This window comes from Rhyacophila brunnea, unplaced genomic scaffold, assembly GCF_057557595.1.
Source record: "Rhyacophila brunnea isolate RB1 unplaced genomic scaffold, BYU_Rbru_1.0 scaffold_19, whole genome shotgun sequence".
Lineage (NCBI taxonomy): Eukaryota > Metazoa > Arthropoda > Insecta > Trichoptera > Rhyacophilidae > Rhyacophila > Rhyacophila brunnea.
This window is the reverse complement of record NW_028232848.1, coordinates 18029107-18053387: the sequence shown is the minus strand read 5'-3', so window position 1 is coordinate 18053387 and position 24281 is coordinate 18029107. Positions and strand designations below refer to the sequence as shown.

Here is a 24281-nt window from a genome sequence, read left to right as displayed (position 1 = left end):
TTAAATTACTCAAAAATGTAGTTTTGTATAAATGCATAATGCATAGTTTCAAAATCAAAAACCAAAATCATAATTCTATATGGATCTTGGGTGTTTTACTAGGAATTGCTATCATTTTTTGTATTAAAACATGAAGGAAATATGCTAAAACCCGAATGGTTTTACTTAATTAGTCATTTATTTCATAATACATTGTAATATTTTGTCGTTATGAAATCCTAAAATTTAATACCTTATAATATATAGGTACACATCCGATATTGGTGCAACAATATTATTTTTTTTTAATTAGATTGACGTTTGTATTAAATCATTAGTAGATATACCTTTATATCGATACTTAAAATTAATTGGGATGGCAATATTCGATATCAGGATATACAGCAGCTTGATTATTTTATCAATGAAGATTTCATAAATCATTAGAGATTAGAATACCTTATGAACAAGCATTAATACCCTTATACTTCATATTTTGGAAACCTTATCAAATTAATTAGGTTTATTTTAAGACATGTGATTAACAATATTGTATGGTTTGCTTAAAACATTATTTTTGTATCTCTTAATCGTAATAATCAATTTAAACCATATTATGTATGTACAACTGTATCTAAAAGACATTTTTCTAGCTAACCAAATGTCCTGACTTTACTCTTACCTACTCTTTATTATTAGCAACCTTGCTTATAAAATACACAAACTTTAAATTATTACAGTTGATACTTTAGCATAATATACCTATTATCAAATAAATGTGGACGAATTTGTAATATTAAGAGCGTACATAAGTGAAACGGAAAATAATTTTCAACTGTGTGTGGAACAAAATGTTGGCCGCGTTGCCATTCGGAGAGCGATAGCAGACCTGTTTGCACGTCAATTTGTTTTGTGATGGCGTCGGAGGAATACATTCTTAAATCGTGTAAAGATGACTAAAAAACGTTCCGCATGTATTTAAAAAAGAAAACATGTCAATGAATATACTATTATTATTACGAATATAATAATAAACATAAAATAAAAAGGACGCATATTGAATTTTTATGACAAATCATATTTCTTTCGGCTCGCGTCATTTGCACAATCCGCGCATCGCCTAGTCACGATCTTTTTAGACCATTCCTCAGCTGAGGTATAGCTTTAAAATTTAAAGCGACCTTCTTATGCTACGTACATACCTGTTAAAAATAGATGAAAATTTTATATTGAATATTAAACTACAAGCTAACATTAAATATTATAATAATATGTTATTATGTAAATATTAATAAATAAAAAATGCTATAATAACAATGGATTATTTCTGACCGGTTGAAATACAAGCAACAACTTCTTTTTCAAATATGAGATTGTCATTATACCAAAATATTAATGTAGTAATGATTATTTATACAAGTTATAATTAAAATTAATTAAAATATTTAGTACTTATTCCATATAATTTAAAATGCCCATGATAGCCGAGCGGTAACATGCCGACTTGCAAATTTGCTATTGTTTTTTTTCAATGTGTGTATGAATTTAGATTATGGACATCATAGGTTGAGCAAGTGATAAACGTCCGTTTCTCTAAAAACAAAAATATTTTAATACAATTTCTACTCTGTAGAACCCCATATCTTCTTACTCTTAGGATCAAACATGGTGATGTAATGCAATGTCATAATAATTAATTTTATGATGGATTTTGTCATCTTCAATAAGACATTATCAGCGGATACATAATATTATACAACCTAACAGCAATCTTGTAGTATAGTTAAAATTATATGTTATTGATATTACATTATATTATTACATATTGATACAGAAACCTCTGATTTTTAATAATATAAATAGAATTGACACCATTTCAATTAACATCCAATTAACATCCAATTACTATCCATGGATATTTTTAAATATATATAATTGATCATTAATTTGTCTAAATATATTCAATTTTATATAAATATAATTAACTAAGAATGTACTTATCGTAGTAGGTTTTTGGTTTTCCACCGTGTATCCTTCTTTCTTCTTTACTCGACGTTTCGGGCTTGTTGCAGAGGCCATTATCAAGAGAAGTTATCTGCAACGAGCCCGAAACGTCGAGTAAAGAAGGAAGAAGGACACACGGTGGAAACCCAAAAATCTACTACGATAAAAAACAACCGTGAAAGCCTCAAAGAATGTATTTAATTACGTTTTGAAATAAGAACTCCCTTTATTATTATTCTGTGTTTTAATTTTTTCAATAAATATATTATTTTCTTAGTTTTTTTCACCCAAGACAGTTACGTCTTTTGGTGTATTTTTTTAATACATAACATAATTTTAGTAATAAATCTCAAGTTGAATTTATGTTTTATTTTTAATTTATGAACAATAATACGTATGTGGTTATTCCAAGGCTACTATTTACTATAAATGTACACAATAGTACTAAATGACAAATTGTTTTTGACATTTTATTCTAAAAACCCATTCAGATTTAGACTTTTGGCGTATTTTTTAGACATTTACAGCTTTTTTTTATGTAAACAGACATGGTTTATTTTCTGTTTTCCATAAAAGAAGTGATTTACAACGAGACACTCCTACTCTCACATCCGATTTATTGCGAGCATCCCGCAAAAGACTTAGAAAACAATAAAAAATACTGCCACAAGGAAAACCAAGACATGAAAAAATATTCAAAAGAAAATTTAACATGATTTTTATTTCTACAAACAACGAACTCATAATATGAAAATTAAAAATTAAAACTTCTTATGTGTATCAAATTTAACACAGCTATGTATGTACATAGTACAATAGTATATTACAACGTAAAATAAATAAAGGTAATAGAAATAATATTATTGTTTAAAAAAAACCTATGTATTAAATATATTTAAATAATAAAATAATTTATAATTAACTATTTCTTTTATTCAACGAATAATTCACAAGATTTAAGAATGTATCATTCTAATTATTGAACATATATAATTTTGAAAAACCCTTTCTGAGAGAGTATAATATTATAACCAATATCTTTTTTGAAAAAAGGAAGCCACCCCGAAGAGGAATCGAACCCTGTATCTCCCGGGTTTACGCCCCATTTACCAATATGCTACGGAGTGACATACTAACTGCGAAAAATTTTAACTATTGGTCAATTTTAATACCTACTCATCAGCGCTCTTCCAAATCGACGACGATAAATACAACGGATGGGGCGTAAACCCGGGAGATACAGGGTTCGATTCCCCGTCGGGGTGGCTTACTTTTTTAAAAAAATATTTTTTCTATCGGTTATAATATACTCTCTCAGAAAGTGTATGTTCAATAAAATAATTGTTTTAAAGTACAATTCTACACTACTGAATTTTCTATATATTTGTATATTTTTACAGAGAATAAATTCACTAAATTTAAAGAGGCTTCAGTGAGAATTATAAGAATCACTAGTTAACATCGTCACAATTAGATAGGACACACTTAGATTAATAGATAAGCATATTGGTGCAAATACCAGCATGCGCGGGTTAAAATCCCAATGGTTATATATTTCTCTGAGGTATTATCAAATTATATATTTTTAAAATATCATCTATTTAAACTCTTTTATGCTCATTATTCATAATACCGTAATGCAAATGAACGTGGTCACGTGGTGGTCACCATTGTGAAGAGGGCACCATACGCGTTAGGTAGATAGCCCATTGCCGGCAAATGTTCTCAGTATATCGACACAGTATCGGTGTTTCAACGTGCATAACAATCATAACTTTATTGCCAACACTACAACTAGAACAATATAAAATTAATTAATTAATTGAGTTTATTATTTTGTTTTTTTTGTTTGATTGTTAATAAGTTTAATTGCAACCTGCTGTCATATTATCGTCTTTTCCCTTTAAATTAGAAAAATATAATTACAACAGTACAAAACATGATCATGTAAAAAATCAGATCAATCATCGCATTTGATGAGTCATTACCAGGACTGACTATATTCAGTCCAGGACAGGAATCTTTAAATTTTGACTATAGTGCATGTTGTTGATTATTATTTGAATGCAATATAGTAAACTGTTTGCTGAAAATGAGGATGTTGTAAAATGATAAAAGACACGTCAATTAATTTGAACCAAATATTCAATCAAATATAATCAATAACTAGCTCTACTATCGTAACTCATTATTCAGTACCCAACATGTCATCACAGAGAATATTAAGCATAACACAAAAAGTATAAATACTACAGAGTTTAGTTAAGTAACGAACACCTAAAATATGTTGAGTTCTTGCTAATCTACCGCGTAGGTACTCCTGGTAAAATACCGCTGGTCTAACAGAAGTTAGAATACTTGTATCTTGATTCACGAGTCATGGATTTTAATACTATTGGGCTTTAAGTAGCTATATATCTGAGATGTTTTCAAATTATGTATATTCACTAAAGAATGTTGCATTCTCAAATTTACGCTATATGTTGGAATTTAAAATGCTTAAGTTGACTGTGTATTCGAATTTCACCTGGTCTAAAAAAATAGGATATATTTATGTACGATTTTGAGGCATTTAAAAATATAAGTTCTTGAATTATTTCTAATAAATCTGTTCATTTTGTTTAGTCAACTTTAAATTCTACAACAAAATTTATTAACACTTAAGTTTCGTATAAATTAAGTTAAAAAATTAAAAATTGAAATCCAATTGTTCGCTCGCATAATATACACAAAAGGATACGGTTTGAAAGTAAGATTTAGGGCTCGTTGATAAAAGCCCGCATGGTGAGCCAGCCCCAACTTACCCCCTGCATATCTGCATAACAACAAAACGATATTTGAAAATGGGTCGCACGTTTTCTGGAGAAATAAAATGTTCGCTACGCCGAATCGTGTTCATCTCACAAACACTTTCAGCCATTGGACCCTATAATGCTGTATTTGTTTAATATTAACTTTTTTTTCAATTTTCAAACACATTATTATGACGATTTGTCCGTTTATTTGGCTGTCTTGCCAAAAACAAATATCTTATAAGGATGATTAAAATATGCTGGTTGATTTTTACTCATTTAATATCTAAATACAACAACTTCTTACCATTATATGAAAGAATAAAATAATTTAAAATGGTACCAAAATGATGCTTGTGCAAACATTTGTGTTTTTATACGGTGTCTAATCATGAACCCTAGGGACAAGAGAGCAAAAGGCAATCGATGCCATCAAACTGTAACTAATTAGTATATTCTTTTAAAGACTACTAACAGGCCATGACAGTAATATAGTTAATCAAATGTGTAGTTTATAGTTAATGAAACTTATTCTATGTTTGTTGATTATAATTTTACTGACTATCTGATAGGAATGTTGTAACACTATAATTTTATAGTTTAATATTGTTTTATTATATTTGTTCAATATTACATGATAGTATGGCTTTATTATTTTAGTAGTTTTATGTATACTGCGTACAAATACAGTATGATCAATTATTGATTATTTGTGAACTGCTTTATTGAATGGTAGGATATTGACTGATTTGATTGTGAGAATAATTTTCTTTCTTTTTCTAAATTCGGGTATTACAATAAACACTTTTTTTTAAATAACATAAAGTACATATATTGTGACCCCACCAAGAAACAAACCCGGAGCCCTCGGATATATGACCAACGTCTCACGACTCTGTAACATTCGTTATTTAACAAACATTATTTGAAAACAAAATGTTTCAGGCTCTACATAGGTTAAAAGTATCTGCAAACCGAAGCTCAGTCAACAATACGTACGTGTATGTTGGAAAGTACAACTACATTCAGAAATACAACCATAGGCCATTCACCTACAACCTTAGTTCACCCCCACCAATCTACATCCTACCTTTTGGTTGGTATCCTTTTTTAAGCCATTTCCTGTAACTACAGCTGGTCAGACTTATCTTTGAAGAAATACTTTGTATACTTTCAATAAATGGTATTCACATACAACTCTTCGAGGTTATGTTCTGAAATTTTATTGCCATAATAACAATATATTATATTTGAACACTATGAGTTTTTATCGAATGACAATATATTTGTGACATATTTACCTAAACATTCAGTACTAAGAAATAATCTACTTTTAATATCTGCATGATGCATAAAAATAAAACTTCTCAATATTATAATCATTAAACGTATCCTTAAATATCGGGTTCATCATTAATAATGGTGCCAGTTGATTTCTGCAATTTATTTAAACCTTATGTTTTAATGTCAATCTGGAAGATAGTTTAAAGTTTTATTTTAATAATTCAATTCAACCTTTGTTTCATGGTATGTTAATATAATAGTCGACAATTAGTATTAGTTGTACTTAATATCGAATAGACATTATGAAAACATAAACGGTCTTTTGTATTTTGAAATATGCTGAAATTTTGATTTTGATATTTTTACATTCTCATGTAAATATTGTTATCATTTCATTATTATAATAATACACAATCAAACAACTAATATTATTATCGATATGCAAGTCTAACCAAACGTGAATTAATGATTTTTTTTTGTTTTTGACGTTATATATTATAAAACTGTCAAAGTGGTTTTGTTTTTGTTCTTTTTTTATTTTTTTCAGTCAATTGGTTTATTCTTAATTTGAAAATATTGATAAAATATATGGCTAAAAGTAAATGAAACAATATTATATAGAGATTTTAGAATAATATAATATATATTATGAATATAACTGTAATGTTTTCTTTTTATGAATCATTTTTTTTATTTAGTAATGAATAATAGGCAAGACCAATATATATATTTATAATAAGAAAGGAACTCGTCCATCTTTTGATAAAATGATCGTTTGAATTCCACGAAGTCCTAGATTTTTTTTGCGGCTGTCTATTATTAAAATATATACTTTTCTTTATTCTGTATATGGGGGATTAGGAAACAAAAACGGCAGTGTTCATTTTTTTAAATGTCTTATTTCTCATTTGTAGTGAAAAACATAATTATTATACGAGAATGTTATTGTGTCATAAGTATACATGCAGCATTTTAAAACATAATTTTTCATAAATTATACTTGTATGAAATAAGACATTTTTAATGATTTTTCAATATTTTCCGAAAATGAAAAATACTGTTTTTGTTTATAGAACTATCAAATTATGCTAATTAATGGAAACATCAAATTTAAGGGAGAACGTGCTCAGCGTGGGTCAAAATGGAGCTTTTTTCTATTTTCAAAGCATGACCCTGGACATACCTTAAATGTTGTAGATAATCTATTTATATAATTTTGAAGCCTTATTATCCGTCATATTTATTTTAAACATTTGATGACTGCGTAAATTATTTTTATTACATAAAATAGTATTCTTTTAAACCTCTCGCTCTAATGTTTTAGAATATAGTCATATTTCAGTACATAAATGTGCAGTAGTATTAAGATTTTGTATATTTATTAGTTTTTAAAAGCATTTATAAAACCATCAGTATAATTTATATCGACATTATCATAGTGAAATATTTACGATAAAAAAGTATATTGATAATCTCTGTGATCCCAAATTTGACAAGAATTAGGCATTTTATTATTCAAAAAATGGACAAGATTAACACATTTGAAGATAATTCTAAAGATACTCATTATAAGCTATGTCTTTGACCATTCAAGTGTGATAAACATCCTACGAATAATGATTGCTTTATAAATGGCGTATTTCAAAAAAACACTACCCTATTCTTAGGTCAATAATTATGATAAAGCAATCATTATTCATAGGATGTTTAAAAATCACATAATGATCTCACACTACTTGCGTTTATCAAGGAATCGATAGAATTTTCAGTAATAGTTTCAGCTCGCTATTTATTATCTGCCATTTCAGACGTTCTCCCCTAAGACCTACACAATGATAAACTATCGGTTTTTTATTATGAAATTCTATTACTTCATAATTGTTTTATAAACTTAAATACTATTTAAAAAATATAATGTAGGTATATAATTTTTTTTTCGTTTAACAGAATGTAAAACATATCCTATGCGTAATTTCCTGTTAAAAAATACATTTAAAACATTACTCTTTATTGATTTTCGTACGACTTTCAGAATATACGAAGGGCAGGTTTTGTCGAACCGGTTTCTTTCAACTCTTACCACCCTTCCAATATTTCACGCACTTAGAAGAGGAAAAACGTCCGGCAGAGGTATAAATTTAAATTTATAATGCAAGGGTCCAACATAATTTTTGGATAATGACGTCTTTATAGGTTCAGGACACCGAGCGAGGGATACGCATTGTCTCTTCATATAATAGTGGTATGTGCAAACGTTCCACAAACTCACTTGTGTGTTTACTATTATTTGATCATTCAAAGTTAATAATTTAAAATAAAATAGTACATATTTTTGTTAAGGATATTCCTTCATGGTCTGAAATAAAACATTGTTATTTGCAAAGTAAAATTACATTGCAAATATTTGGCTCTAATATTTATACAATAATCCTTAGCGGTGGCCTCGTGGCTCAAGCGTCGGCCTATGGCATCGTAGATCCCAGGTTCGTATCTTGGGTCTGGCAAGTACACATATTTTTTTTCAATTTGTGTATGAGTCAGAGTATGTACCTAACAGGTTGAGCAAGTGGCTGACATCCATTTCTCGTAAAAACAAAATCTGTGAATACACACCTGCATCCCGTGGAAGCCCGTATTATGATCTTATTGGATGGTCGAAAAAAAAGAGAGTATCTTAAATTTATTGAGTTTACTTAAAAAAAACTTAAGAATTTTACATTAATTTTATTGAAAATACAAGATTCTGAAAAACCAAAAATACATAAAATGTCAATCCTAAAAATGTTATTTATAAATGAAATTATGTACCTATATATCGTAATTTGTTTAAGTTATTAAATTATTTTGTATTCAATAAATAATACGCGAAATTTGGATCTTGTGAATTAAGTTAACATTTAGTACATATTATTTATATTATTACTGCCGTAATCCAAAATATGTAACGATATACTTAAAAAAATCGTTTTAAACTAATATTGAAACAGTATTTTTTCTAAAACTGTAATTTTATACAATAAGTCAGCGTACTTTTTACCACGTTTTTATTAGCTCGTATTCTTGTTTGTCCAGTTCTATTTTTTTCTTGTTTATCCAAGATTTGTATTGGACGATTGAAGATTTTTAACTAACTTCCCGACTGGCTAGACATTTGAAACTTGAATATTTTTTTCAAGAATTCATTGAAGAATATATCATAACACGATGACAATGCATTCTTTTAATACTTTTAGCCAATTTTTAGCAGAATTGAATTAATTTTCAGTTAATTCAGTTTTGTATGGAAAGTTATTACTGTTGGTTGCTAAGGGGATCCTAGCAACTAAATTATTAATATATACGTCCGTTACTATGGAAATCAATATGAAATGTCAAAATGGCATTTCAGTATTCTATATTTATATTCAGTATTTATATCAAGTACAATAAAAAGTTTTTATTAATACATAGAATTGTCAAGTTTATATGATTCAACAGAAAATTTAAAAACGTGGTATATAAAAAGTTCTTTTTATTTTGTAATTATTTACAGGTAACTTTTTTTATAAATTATATTTATCCATTCACACAAGAAATGCTGTTTAAATAAACATTTTAATTATCAGTCTGAATTTAATCCAGCGAATTTCAGCCAATGCAAAGATCCTTCAGAATGTAACCAACGAACAATAATTTACTCGAACAGAAAATGGGAAAATTTTCTCCATTTTCTATTTCCCAGAAGAACAGAATATATTTGGCGGAATAGTTTTTTTCTTGAATGAGAAATCCAGATATTTTCTGTGATCTCAAAAATGTAATAATAAAGATTGCTTTTAAAATGCATTCATTTTCGAAAATATGTTATCACATTTTTTTCATCATGACTATACAATTTTTCTATTTGAAAAACTATCTAGTTAAAAATTCAAACAATTTATTTTAATTTTAACCTTTTTTTACATAGGTAATAATATTTTAAAATTTCAATTGAAATACATACAACTGAATATAAGTACATATTACTTTTATTAATCATAAACCTATATATTTAGGTGCTACCATGTGATAAAAAATCATGAATTTTAACAAAAACATTCTATTATTTAAAATATTCACTTTTTTCAGTAGGTATGTAGATAATTTATATCAAAATAAATATAACTAACGATTTTAGACCATAATTTAATACTCGTCACTCGAATTAATAATATTGCATTGTATTAGATCAATTATATCAAGCATTTCATAATTAATCATTTTATAATTGAATAGTCGTTCCATGCATACTTTATTTGTCTATTAATGACGTAAAATTATTAAATACTAAATTCATATAGATAACTAAATTAATATTATCTAAATATATATTCTCAAAATGTGAAACAGTGTACAAGTTCATACAATAAAACAAAGAAACAGTTAATTGTTTATTAATCTCCTATATATTATTACCCTAAGAGATTTTGGAAAACGCACGAACAGCTCATTTAAGCGACATTTTATTGATATTTTTACATCTTCACTTCGAAATGTGCGCTACCGATTCATCTACCGGTTGAATTGACCAAATTTGAGAAACATCCGATGATTTTCCAGAAACGTGACGTTTATATCCGATATTTTCTCATATACCGTATACGATTTGCCATATTTCTTTTAACGCATAGCAGAATGACGTCTTCGTCGCTTAAGACCTTCTAATCCTTTATTGACAAACGGAATCGATTATTTTTATTCAAATATCGTAATGTAGGCATTGGCGCACATTTTTCCGGTGAAAAAACCATAATCTTGGTACAATTCTCTACGTAAATTATCTTTTAATAACAGCTTCCGCCACTGGTATTGCAAATTTGATTATTTTTGAATACTTTTTTATAGCTGTCACGTCTACATGTTTGTCACAATGTAGTACTAATATACTTTTGAGTGCGATATTTATATTAAAATGCATTTTGACAGACTATTCCTAATCGAATCGACTGATACACATACTTTATTTAATTTAATCATGTTCCTGAGAGATATTAAATGCGAATTAACTCATAACATCGCCTCAAAAATTAAATAGGTACCCATAACCTCAAAATAAATGTATCGTCATCATAAAATGTATACACACATAGTGTTCTTTTTTTTAAGTATGGCTATAAATACTATTTTTTTGAATCAATATATTATACTTCAAAATTTATGATAATTTTCTACTATTCATATCATCATTATCATCATCATCTGGATTAATCCACTGTTGGATGAAGGTTATCCCAACTTGATTCTACTTTTCTTGGTCATAGAATTTGCTATATTATATATTTAAAAATCGTGTTTTTATATACCTACCCATTTATATCATCATTATTGTCATTATCGTCATCAATCAGTATCAATCCACTGCTGGATGAAGGCTTCTCTAAGCTGATTGTATCCCTGTCAGTCATATGAATTGCTGTATTTATCAAAATCGGTGATATTATAATATTTATCTACATATTCATATCGTCATCATCATCATCATCAACCAGGATCAATCCACTGCTGGATGAAGGGTTCCGCAACCTGATTCTACTACTATGGGTTTATCGAATTTGTGATATTATACTTATTTCTATCGTCTTTATCATCATCGACCTGAACCCATCCACTGCTGGATAAAGGCCTTCCTAGCCTGATTATACTCCTTTCTGTCTTATAAATTGCTGTATTCATCAAAATCGGTGATATTATATTTATCTACATATTCATATCGTCATCATCATCAACCACGATCAATCCACTGCTAGATGAGGGGTTCCGTAACCTGATTCTACTACTATCGGTTTAACGAATTTGTGATATTATACCTATTTCTATCGTCCTTATCATCATCGACCTGAACCCATCCACTGCTGGATAAAACCCTCTTTAGCCTGATTCTACTCCTTTATGTCATTTGAATTGCTGTATTTATCAAAATCGGTGATATTATATTATATATATTTATAATGCCATTATCATCATGAGCCTGAATCAATCCACTGATGGATGAAGGCCTCCCAAAGTTTTTTGTATTTCTGTCGGTCATATGAATTGCTATATTAATCAAAATTGCTGATATTATATTTACCCATTTGTAATATTGTCATTATCATCATGATCTGGATTGATCCACTGCTGGATGAAGGCCTCTCTAAGCTGATTCCACACCTTTGGGTCTTATAAATTCATATTCTAATCAGAATTGGTTTATTCCTCTCAGATGTATACATTGCTTCATTATTTATCAACTTTTGTTTCGATATAATGTAATAATGTCCCGCACCGACATTGAAACGAAATAATGTTAAAATTTATTTTTTACATTGCTTATGTACCTTCTTCTATTCTAAATGGGCCCCGCGGGAGATTAATATTCACGTTATATTGGATCGCTATGTTCATGATAATCACATATTGCTTTGTATTCGAACAGTCGAGTGTATAATTTATCATATTTAAATGCACGTGATTTAACGAAACATTCATATACCTATACACATATTGTATCAAAATGTCAGTGGTAGCAATCGGTGATTGCCAGCTGTTTTGCTAGACCTAGCAGCCTGAGGTGGTATCAGGCAACATTCTGAAGGCCAGACTCCAGACTAAACTACGCGGATGACCTCAAATTTGTTTTGGCAGTGACAAGGGAAAACTATGGCGTCATCTATGCATTCTTCACAATAATTGTCTTAAAATCCAACACCATGTCATTAGGATGCCAAGCTGTCTTCAAAACCTAGCGAGACAGACTGGCGAGAGCCAGCTGGCTCAGCTAGTCAAATATTAATACATTAAAATTCTAATGGATTTAAGTTTTTTACTATTTCATTTAAGTCGTTTTTTGCGACCCGGGTTTCACCTTTCGGCATCTTCAGGCGCCATGTACACTCATCAAAGGTAAACACTCACTGACAACGAACACTCTTAACTCTAGCTTATATAGTAAATCAATATAATAAAGTAGGTAAAAATTCCATTACCTAACTATCAAGTCATACACGTACATGTACACGGTGCCTGAAGATGCCGAAAGGCAAAACCCGGGTCGCATCAAACGACTTAAATAGAATAGTATAAAACTTAAATCCATTAGAATTTAAATTCAAATTCCATCAAGTACCTTCAGTCGATAGTATTAATAATATAAAATTAAACTTAATAGTTGGACAATATATTGAATTAAAATACCAAACAACTACAAATGGTTATCTCGATGGAAAGTGAAGAAAAATTACAAGTATGGTGCCCATATAATATTTAAAACTCGGTAATCGGGATATTTTTGTTATAAATTTAAAAAAAAGGATTAGGTAATGCTATATTCAGTAATTTTATAGTTATATAACACCTGATAATTTTATTACTGAGTTCCTATTCTGGATAAATCCCCGTTAACAAACTCATTTTATTTTTAATAGAAGTCTAATAAGCATAATATGTTGAAATTACGAAAATATGTATCGCATAACATTAAAATTAGTAAAGTAAAGAAATAAATATATTCAATAAACCATTATGAAATAGACTTTTACAAAGTAGATTCTAACTACATTAAAATATAGTCATTTAGAAAAATCAAGAAAATGTTCCTTGTAAAAATGTCACTGGATGATAATATTATTATTGTAATAAAATTAATTAGCCTGTTTATTATAATAATATATCAGCTTTTATTTTGCTCGAAATCACAGTATTTTTATATCCTAAAATAAATTACATGAGTATTTTGAATTGGGTACTATTTTTAGCTCACAAAAACCACTTTGAGAAATGGCGGAAGAAGTAGTATATATTGCTGCTCCAAAAACCCTGATTTGTCGGATAAAAATGCCGAAAATCTCTCATCGCGAGAATATGGAATACGATATAGGGGTAATTGGGGTCAGCTTTGGCCCGAGATCGTCTTAGCGTAGACATCGTGTCTGGTGTTTGTATCGTAAAATTTTGCAGAACGGGTCTACGCTAGTAATATTTTAACTGACAAAACAACTTAGCTTTTTTGGCCGAAGCTTTAAAGCTCCTCGATTTTGAACTTTTTTCCGAGCGTAGGCTTATGCAAATTTTTTTCTCTCCCTAATATATAAATACTGATAGAATATTGTTAAAATTTAAAAACGGTACAAAAAGTGTGGTCGTAAATTTAATAAGTTTTTTTTATAAAGCTATGCAGGTATTTTAAAGCTCGCAAAGTTTTCGAATGCGTCAATTTTTAAATAAATCATAAGTTGCCATATAATCTTATATTATTATTCTATAGAAATTAAGACATTTTAACGGGAGAAAACTTATAATTTTCTTAAAATCCTAACAATCATTAAATGTGTTATAACTCAGGCATCTTCGCACCTTCAGGATATATGCGCAGAATATATATGTATCGATATTTTGTTTTAGCATTTGGTGAATAAAGTATAAATCGCTGGTTTAAAGGTAAAACTCATTATGTTACATTTTGATGTTCTGAGATAATGAGGTTTGAACATATTTTTTGCAATTAAAAATCCAATTTCAAATTAATATTTTTTCTTCTTTTTGTATAAAATGTATAAAAAATCAGAGAATACATTGAAGGTAATCAGATTCTATAAAAAAATTAGGAACATTTAAAAAAATGAGTTTTTGTATATAATGAGTTTTTCCACACACATGTTTGTTAGTAAAGTGATAGTATGTCAATACTTTGGCAAGGGTTTCGCAATGTTTATTATTGTTTTGGATTCTTTTTTAGTAGGTACTTAAGACTACTACTAAGTACTAAAGAATAAAAATTATTTATTTTAACCAAAATAGGAATTAGTAAGAATTCAAATGGAAAACAATTAAACATACACTGAGATTAATAATAATTATTTCACAATAATAATACACTGGTGATGATAATAAGGACAAACCAATAATTATAATAAATTGAGGTAAGAAATATTCTTTATTCCTCAACAATGTCTTTCAAACCGTCTGGCTCTGGTACGAGTAATGTGTCTAATGTGTCGCGATCAATATAGATGGTAAATTTTCATACCAATATCTTAGCTCTTCCAGAATGTCACCATTTTTACAAAACTTCATAAGATCTTTTTTTTTTCAAATTAGATATTGGTAATATGGATTGATATGCACCTACTAATTGTGAAATAACATTACTCCGTCTCCCTTTTCCCGCTGCATAAATTTTTCTGTAAGGTCCTGTATGGTTATACCGATATTGAATAATTCCAGGTAATTTTTTCTCATTATGTAGACATTTAATTTGGAGCCACATTAATAGCTCTACATTTTCATCTATGTTCCTATTGCTTATTAATTTTAAATTTCTTCGTTGTATTGGGTCTTCAATACCTACAATGTGTCACTCCAGAAGTTAGCGAAGGTAACACCATTTTCCTCAGCTTGTAAGATCAAGTCGACGTTGAAGCTTACTAGACAAGCCTTGCATGAAAATAGGTGCTCCATGCTTTGCATTTCACTACACTCTCAGGTTTGGTCCTCAGAGAACCCCTACTTCACCATGTTATCTCGGGTGCGCCCTACCATGGTTTTCAGTCTGTTTAGGGCTTTCCATGTGCAGTGCCCCAGACTGGCTCCATGTGGGAGGTACTTTGCTGGCTTTACCCAATCTTCGAAACCTTCAGAGGCTAGGTTAGCCGCCCATGCGGATAGTCTATCTTATTCGGATGAGACGGTCAGACGTATAGTTGTCGCCATAAAGCCTTTTCTGGATTTTAGCCTTGTTTTGCACATTTGATACCCATGCATGACGTGTCGCGGACTCTCTCTTGGGCTGTCTTTTCAACTAGGACTGCAGTTTGGAGTCGGATTAGAGGGAGGCTATTCCTGAAAGCACGTGAACTTTAATGACAGGCGTGGATTTCAAGCACCCCGTCACTATCCGGCAGGTTTCGTTGAGCGCAGTCCACATGTCTCGTGTGCGCAGACATGTGCCACACCGGACAGGCATACTCGGCCACCGAGGTGCATAGTGCAAGGGCTGAGACCCTGAGTGTATGTAGTTGAGCTCCCTACGTATTACTGCATAGCCTTCTCAAGATACTGTTCTTTGCTGGTGTCTTCATTTTAGTATTAATGCAGTGTTGCTTATAGGACAGCGTCCGATCTAAGGTGATTCCCAGGTATTTGTTGGCTGTTTGTGGGTTCTAAATGCACACCATCCCAAACGACATCAAGCAATTTCCTTCCATGTCCATGTTTTGGAGATGGAACGCTCCTACCCGTGATTTACCTAGATTTGGCTTAAGTTGATTGAGGTCGTAGTATGTCTTTAACTCGCTTAATGTATCTTTAAGCTGTTTCTCAATCACTTCGAAGCTAATGCTTTGATATAACACGGCTAGATCATCTGCATAGAGGAAATGTTTTGTGTTGACTCCGATTGGCTGATTATTAGTATAAACGTTGAACAGTGTGGGTGCCAAGACGACGGAACCTTGTGAAAGGCCGTTTCGTTGTTGTCTCCAACGGCTGCGTTTTCCGTCCAGTGTTACAAAGAATCTTCGGTTGGCCAGGAGCTTTTCAATTTTCAATCACTCCTGTTATTTTTAAATCATTCAGGAGGTTGTAAATGTAAAGTTTACTCAGCAGAATTCTATGGTTAACTGTCTCGTACGCGGCTGTTAAGTCTACGAAGGGAAACTCTTAATGTGATCGATAACCAGTTTCATGTTTGCCTCACTAGCTTTATTGGCTGGACTTTTTCCCCCTCTTCGGTCATTGTTTCTGAATGATCCAGTTTTGGCTTAATCCAGCCAAAGCTGTTTTAATTGGTCCATTTGAAATGCATAACATTTTTAACGTTCAGGCAGTATTTTACATTAAACTTATTAACACCATCATTCTGATTATTTAGTATAAGTATCATTTATTCTCATATTATACAAAAAATCAACCAGTAACATACAGTTGGCACAAGATGATAGTTATAAACAATGCAAACCACAGATAATACACTCACTAACTTACTTATATACATGTTTACAGTTCAGGAAAAAATCATTATGTGCGGGAATGACTTTTTCCTGAACATAAATCTTAAATAGGTACTGATAATGATTTCTTCCCCAGTTTTTTTCCGTTAATAGGATAGCTATCGTCACAGTGACCTTTTCCAGCAATAGATATCGTAAAAATTAGTGGATATAATGAAAAAACTCATTTTGGCCAAAAGTGCACATAATGAGTTTTACCTCCAAACCAGCGAAATATTAAAATATAATCTTACTCACAATTATTAATACTATCGACCGAATATACTAAATAGAAATTTGTGAGAGTTTTACACCATTCTATAGAAAAAGATTTTCGTGACCGGATGGAATTGTCAGGCTCTCTAGTATATATACAACGGGGGAAAAAGAAAAAATATATCAGTTGAGAAAGTATTTTTAGCAGGAAAAACTAATGATAACCTCTTTTGATTGTGTATCAATAATTTCATTTAAATTTTATTTAATGTTTAAATTAATCAACATAATATATGCAAATAAACCAATTGGCTGTAAATTGTCGGCATATAATCTTGTCAGTTCCGATGAATTTATAATATACCTATTAGTAAAATCGACACGTTACCGCTCGGCTGTTGTGGACGATAGTACTTATAAAGACTTGGATCCCAAAATTAAGTCCTGGATCTGGCAAACTCACATGCAGTTTTGTGTTGTAGAATCAGAGGTAATAGACCTAATAGGTTGAGCAAGTGGATAACATCCATTTTCCGTAAAAACAAAAATCTGTTAATTCAACGTCCTACGAACATGATGTATTGTAATGTATTTTTTTGTATACGATTTCTTAAATTGTTTTACTAATATACGTAGGTATATCATAATATATTTCTTTTATCTTGTTTTATATGTTGTATATACTATCGCTTACTGTTGAAATGTTGATTTTTTTGAGATTTTATTTGCTTGGCAACATTATTAAAATAGTTTTAGAAAAATTGTTTGCCTTATAACTTTTAACACAAAAGAAGTAAAAAAAATATTAAAACCAATCTCAAAACATCTGCAATATCTAGTAATCTTTCATATCCACTATTGATAGAAAACTACGACCAGAGTGCATCTTTGAAAATAAATATTTGAAAAACTTTTACAGAAGGAAACAAATCTAATGAGGTTTTCTGTATTGGCTTTATAAATACTCGAGTGTACAATAAATACAAACGACTGGAAAGGAAAGCAATTGAGCTCTGAAACAGTATTAGACAATGGGACTGCACAAACTGAAGTGGTCATCTGTTGGACTTATAATGTATGTATTTCAATGGACGCGCAAGCCAAATAATGCACCATAACACGTTCTTTGTCTGAAAAGTTTAACTACATAAACAATTCCTTTTTAGTTACATGTTTACACAAATTATATATTATAACATAACTGTTACATGAATTATTGTTACTGTATTAATTTTCATTTTATAAATGAATTATTTTAAAGGACAGAAGAAAAAAATATTTATCAAAGTATATTTTTTCTAGTAAGTATGACTGAACGGCATACGCGTCGACTTATAATATTGTGAGTAACAAGTTCGAACCCTGGGTCTGACAAATACACATATTGTTTTTATTTTTTTTGTTTGTAGTTAGAGTATGGACCTGATAGGTTGAGCAAAAGGCTAACATCTATATAAAAAAAATCTGTTAATACAAACCTCTACTCAATGGAGGCCCATATGATATTATTAGGATTGGACATGATCAAAAAATAATACATATATGAGGTGTTTTCAAATTACGTATATAAAAAAATGTTACCTTCTCAAAGCATGTGAATTATTTGTTGAATAAAGGAAATAGTTCATTAAAATATTAGCAAATACAAGTACGTTATAACTATAATTTGGAGTAATCCAGGCGTCGGTTTATAAGTAGGGTACTTGATAGATACTTTGATTTAAAACTCAAAAACCAATAGTTAAAAATAATTAACGCAGTTTAATAAGCATTTCATGTAAAACCTACTAGTTAATTTCATCGTAATTAGATAAAATGCCTGTAGTTTAACTGATAAAGCACACTAGTATGATTCGTACCTTTGAAAAAAGACTTTTTGTTTTCAAATACCCTTTAATAATTACAGATAAACTAGATATGCTACGACAGTTTTTTTTATTTTATTTTAAATTTGTTAAAATTATTTGTCGTTAAAAGATGTATTTATTTTATCACTAGAGTATAATGTAATATCAGATAAAAATATGTTGCTTTTTTATATTAGTTACCAACTACCTACTCTAAAAACACAAATAAACAATAATAACTCACACAATTACTAGTATAGTGATATTCATTAATAATACAACCTTGTATTTTTTTTAAATTTTAATTTTCTATTTATAATTTAACATTTTATAATCAACTCTATCACGAAATTCAACCGCATCATGAAAACAGTTTAATTGCATCTAAAAAGTTCTAAATGTTTTCGATCACGCCCGCCATTGCCACTTCCGGCGCATTTCAAAATGGCCGCGAGACGTGCCTCTGCTTCCGATCAGCGGATCCGGAAACGCCGACTGCAGCGCCGATACCCGGATGCGAGACGCTCAATAAATGAATATGTAACAATAAGTGTCGAGGCAAGAAATTGTCCCCACTTACAAGGGGTGTTTATGGAAACCGTTCTACCACCGAACGATGCAGTCGCTTTATTTTCGGACCGATAATGATAAAATATTTCTACAGCTAAAAGTGGAAATATAAATTTCACGTACTTACTCGTTATATATTTTGTGTAACATATCATTTATCACTTCTATATGAACCTGGTAAACAAGTAATGTCTTAATATAAAAAAACAGTTTTTAACGATTCAATTAGTAGCCATTAAAGATATAATAATTATTATGTACATTTGTGAATTGAATTTATAACCGCTATATTTGAATGCTTGTTTTGATTTTTTCTTCATATTGTATGAATGACATAATATCTAAATAATATTCTAAATCATTATACATTGCACGTATTGTACATTGTAGTTGAATTAACCTATTACACCTACTATTATACATGACAAGTATATCTTAGTGTATCCCTAACATAAAAATGTGTTAACATGTTTGCATTAAAGTTTTTACAATTTTACTAGTGTTAAGATTAATCTTGACAGTTTGAGCAAATCTTTAATTATTTTGTTTATTGCCTGCAATTTTTTACAAGAGTGTGGACGATAATATTTTGATTATTGGTATAAATGAATCTGTAATAATAAAAAAAACAACTTATAGATAATATTATTATTAGCTTCAATTATCTTTTTTCAACTACTATAATTATATATTTTGTAACCTGTTTATATTATGACGAAGGTTTTATATATTAACTTCTTTAGTGCTTACATATAAGTCTGAAAAGTTTAGATAACAATTTAAGCTATACAGGAGTGCAGTTTAACAGTTTAGTGGCATCGTGTATTTATCACTAATTTGACAAAAGAACAGTTGTAACTTCATCGCAAAATATCTCTTGCTGTTCAGCACTTTTTTTTTATTTTTTGCTATAATATCCAGAATGCCCTTTTTGGCTTATCGCCATGGGTGTGCACTAATATAGACTAACGAATGGTAGATTTTTAGTATTTTCCAAAATGATACGAATATATTTTATAAGGAGCTTAAAAATAACGAGTCGGCATCACCAAAAGTATAATTTCATGATGTAGGGTTAGTGGGGGGGAGGGGTGAGAGGGTAGTCAGGGACGAGTTGGCAGAGGCCTCGAATTACTTCATTTAATTTCAAAGCGTAACCCAATTGTCGGCGCTGCGATGACATCGAGACAAAAAGGGGCGCGAAAGGGCGCTATCTCGAGATCAGAGATGGCGCGCAATCCGCGGCACGATTTCATGTAAATGCATAAATTAAGGAAATGTATTCAAATTAAACAATATCGTTACATAATAAATGGATATTGAGCCCTCTTCCATGATCGTGTGATATCGTTTCGATTTTTTTAAACGCCGCCTGAATATTTTGATAATCGCAAAATAACTTTAATTGCTGAACAATACAAATTTATTTTTTTCAACAGTGTGCCGCAATAGTGCGATTTTATTTTAAACCAGTTTCACTAATTATCATAAGTTTTATAACTTATTTCATCGTGTCTACAGTAACGTGTTATTTTAAAAAGTATACCTATCTGGTAACGTGTTGTCTCTCTTCATCATAATACTCCATCTTTGACCCTCTAAGAAGCGGAACTTTTTATGTGCTGCATATAGAAGAGACTAGTTTAATTTTTCGGACATTCGGGCATTCCTATATAATAATTTGTCGTAATCTGATTAGCTCAATATAATATACTGTATCTATTATTGTTGAGAATAATGGATCGTTTAGAGGATGTTAAATTATCAACATAGTTTTATTTATATGATTAACTTTATTATTATCAACTTCATGAATAATAATATACAGAGTAATAGATTACATTTTGTTATGCGACCGTTACAATAGACCTTCGAGTACACACTGTTGTCACGCCGGACACCCAAGTGAACATAGAACTGTAATTAGTATTAATTAGTATTTAGCATTGGCGGACAGCCAGTGCCATAGTTAAACGTATTAATAATATTCTTATATTATTACTTATAATATTTAGTTATGTTATTATATTAGACGGCTATATATCAACAATTATTACGTCAAGCGACTGAATAAACTAATATTGTACTGCCAGATACCTCAGTTTATAATAAAAAGTATCTTCAAAACGTTTGCCAACTATCTTAAGATAGATATACCCCTTCTTGCTCACTCCCATTCTCTTTCGGAGTGCTAGAGCTGAAACGTATCATAATGTATGATAATATAGCAAATGTTTGGCATCCATGCGTTATCAAATAAACGTTATGAAAGACGGTACCTATTGATGCATCGTATACCTATGTATTATTAATTTTATATTTAAAATTCATCTTACTTATCACCACTACCGAATTTTATACGTAGTTTAGTGGGAATCTACTTTATATTATAATCAACAAGAAAACATCATAAACAACATTTATTTTGGTATAAGTCATTTTATGACGTAACATTGAATGAACATAATATAATAATTATTTCCTGTGTCATCCAGACCATTTTTAATAATTACTTTTTTTAGTGTATTTTTAATACTACAACAGGAACGCAGCTAATGACAGTAAATTATCAGCAATTAAAAAAATCACAGAAATACCTAGACTTTGAGAAAATTAAATAGATTTATCCTGACCTTAATTTTGTATAGATATTTTCAACAAATTGTTATTTTATTATAAAGATTGTCATCGATAAAATTGTTTAGAAAATAATGACAGAGTATAATAATACAAACACAAATAATCACATATTGAGTTGACTACTGTATCAACTATTTTAATAGATTAAAAAATCACATGATTACATTTTTACATAATAATATCATTCTTCTTCCTGCCCCTATAACCATATGTATGTCTTGTCAAATTCTGGCATCTGATGTTTTTCCAGTTTTAGATGCCAAAGATATTTAAACCCAACCCAGTACTATTCATACATCTTGTATGAGGTCGACCAGGTCATCGATTTCATACGTACATTCTCTGTACAAGCCTAATCTAATGGATTGTACAAGATGTGGGTTCATACAAAGCGAATTAAATAAAAGTAAATTATTTTATCTCCGCCTTCGCCCTGATTGAACGACATTTATAATACCAGTTATAACTATTGAGAGATTTTAACACATACCTACTTATTTATTATATGAATAAACTTACATAATAAAAAAATATATTATGGTTGTACACTACAAACACAGTAACAATATGCATTAGATATCTGTTTCTTTGCTAGCGTTGCATCGTTGGATACAATAATTGACTTTTATGGAGCAATATATAAGCCATTTTTCCTTTTTAGCTCACTGTATACTGTCTGTAAGCATCCATCGCAAGACAATAATCGAATAAAATGTTAAAACAGTAGCGTAGAATACATTCAAGTAATACAACAACCTACAAAATTGTCAAATTACAGGATAGCAAAAAAAAATGATTTATTCATTAATTTTATATGAAGCTACCACAACGGTACAATGAGACAATGTTATTAGCTCGTATTCTTATTTGTCCGGTGGTTATTTATCCAGTACAAATCTTGCAATCGATTTTTAACTAACTTCTCTACTAGCTAGGCATTTGAAACTTTTAGAATATATCAGAACACGATGCCAATGCATTCTTTTAATACTTTTAGCCATCTTTAAGTAGAATTGAATTCATTTTCAGTTAATTCTGTTTTGTATGAAAATTTATTTCGGAAGAAATCCGTAATCAAATCCACTACTATTGGTTGCTAAGTGGGTGGTCCTATCAACTAAATTATTAATAATATATACGTGCGTTACTATGAAAATCGAAATGACATTACAGTATTCTATATTTGTTTGTTTTTTTTATTTTCTTCATATCAAGTACAAGTTTGAGCATATTGAGCATAAAAATTGAACGGAAAATTTTAAACGTTTTATATAAAACATTCTTTTTATCTTGTAATTATTTAATTTTAATTTAAATTCTATCAAATACTCTCTGTCGACAGTATTAATATTAAAATAAGCAAGTACCTTTTTTATTTATTGCACTCCAGACCCTACCTTCTTTGTAAAAAGTGGTTCTGTTATTATAATATAAATGCAAAATAATCACTTATTCTTCGGCCATATCCGCTCCTTAGTTGGAGCATTTGAATAAGCATATGTCGTTTGCCATTATTTTTACACCGTTCCAGGTCATACCAGCATCCCGTCATTCCACCGTATACACTAAATAGATTATATTTAGTGGTCTTCCAGTACGCCAGAATCCGGTTGACTTGAAGAACATGCAAGCCAGTTTGAGGTACTCTTTTGAAATCCGCAGCACGTGGCCGAGCCAGGTTCAATTTCGCCTCTTCACTCTCAGCTTGATAAAAGGCTGCTTGGTGCATTTTCTTATCTCCTCGTTACTCTTAAAATCATACCATCCCACTGCACACCCAGTATCCGTCGCAAACATATGTTTCTAAAATGACATGATTCGCTACCGTACTGCAGCACTGTCAGAATGCAAGCATTGAATAGGCGGCCCAGCCAGATACTTCCCATCGAGTTGAATGTTGCTCCAGCCATTATTATTCGGATAGTAAGCTCTCTCTGCAAAATTCTATCTCACACATTTGCACTTTT

At 30.1% G+C, this 24281-nt stretch overlaps 1 protein-coding gene across 1 annotated transcript in view; it reads left to right on the top strand.

The window, feature by feature from the left end:
• Nucleotides 1-24281, top strand: part of nAChRalpha1 (nicotinic acetylcholine receptor alpha1) — a 416158-nt gene that overhangs the window by 235269 nt on the left and 156608 nt on the right. The window lies entirely within an intron of this gene.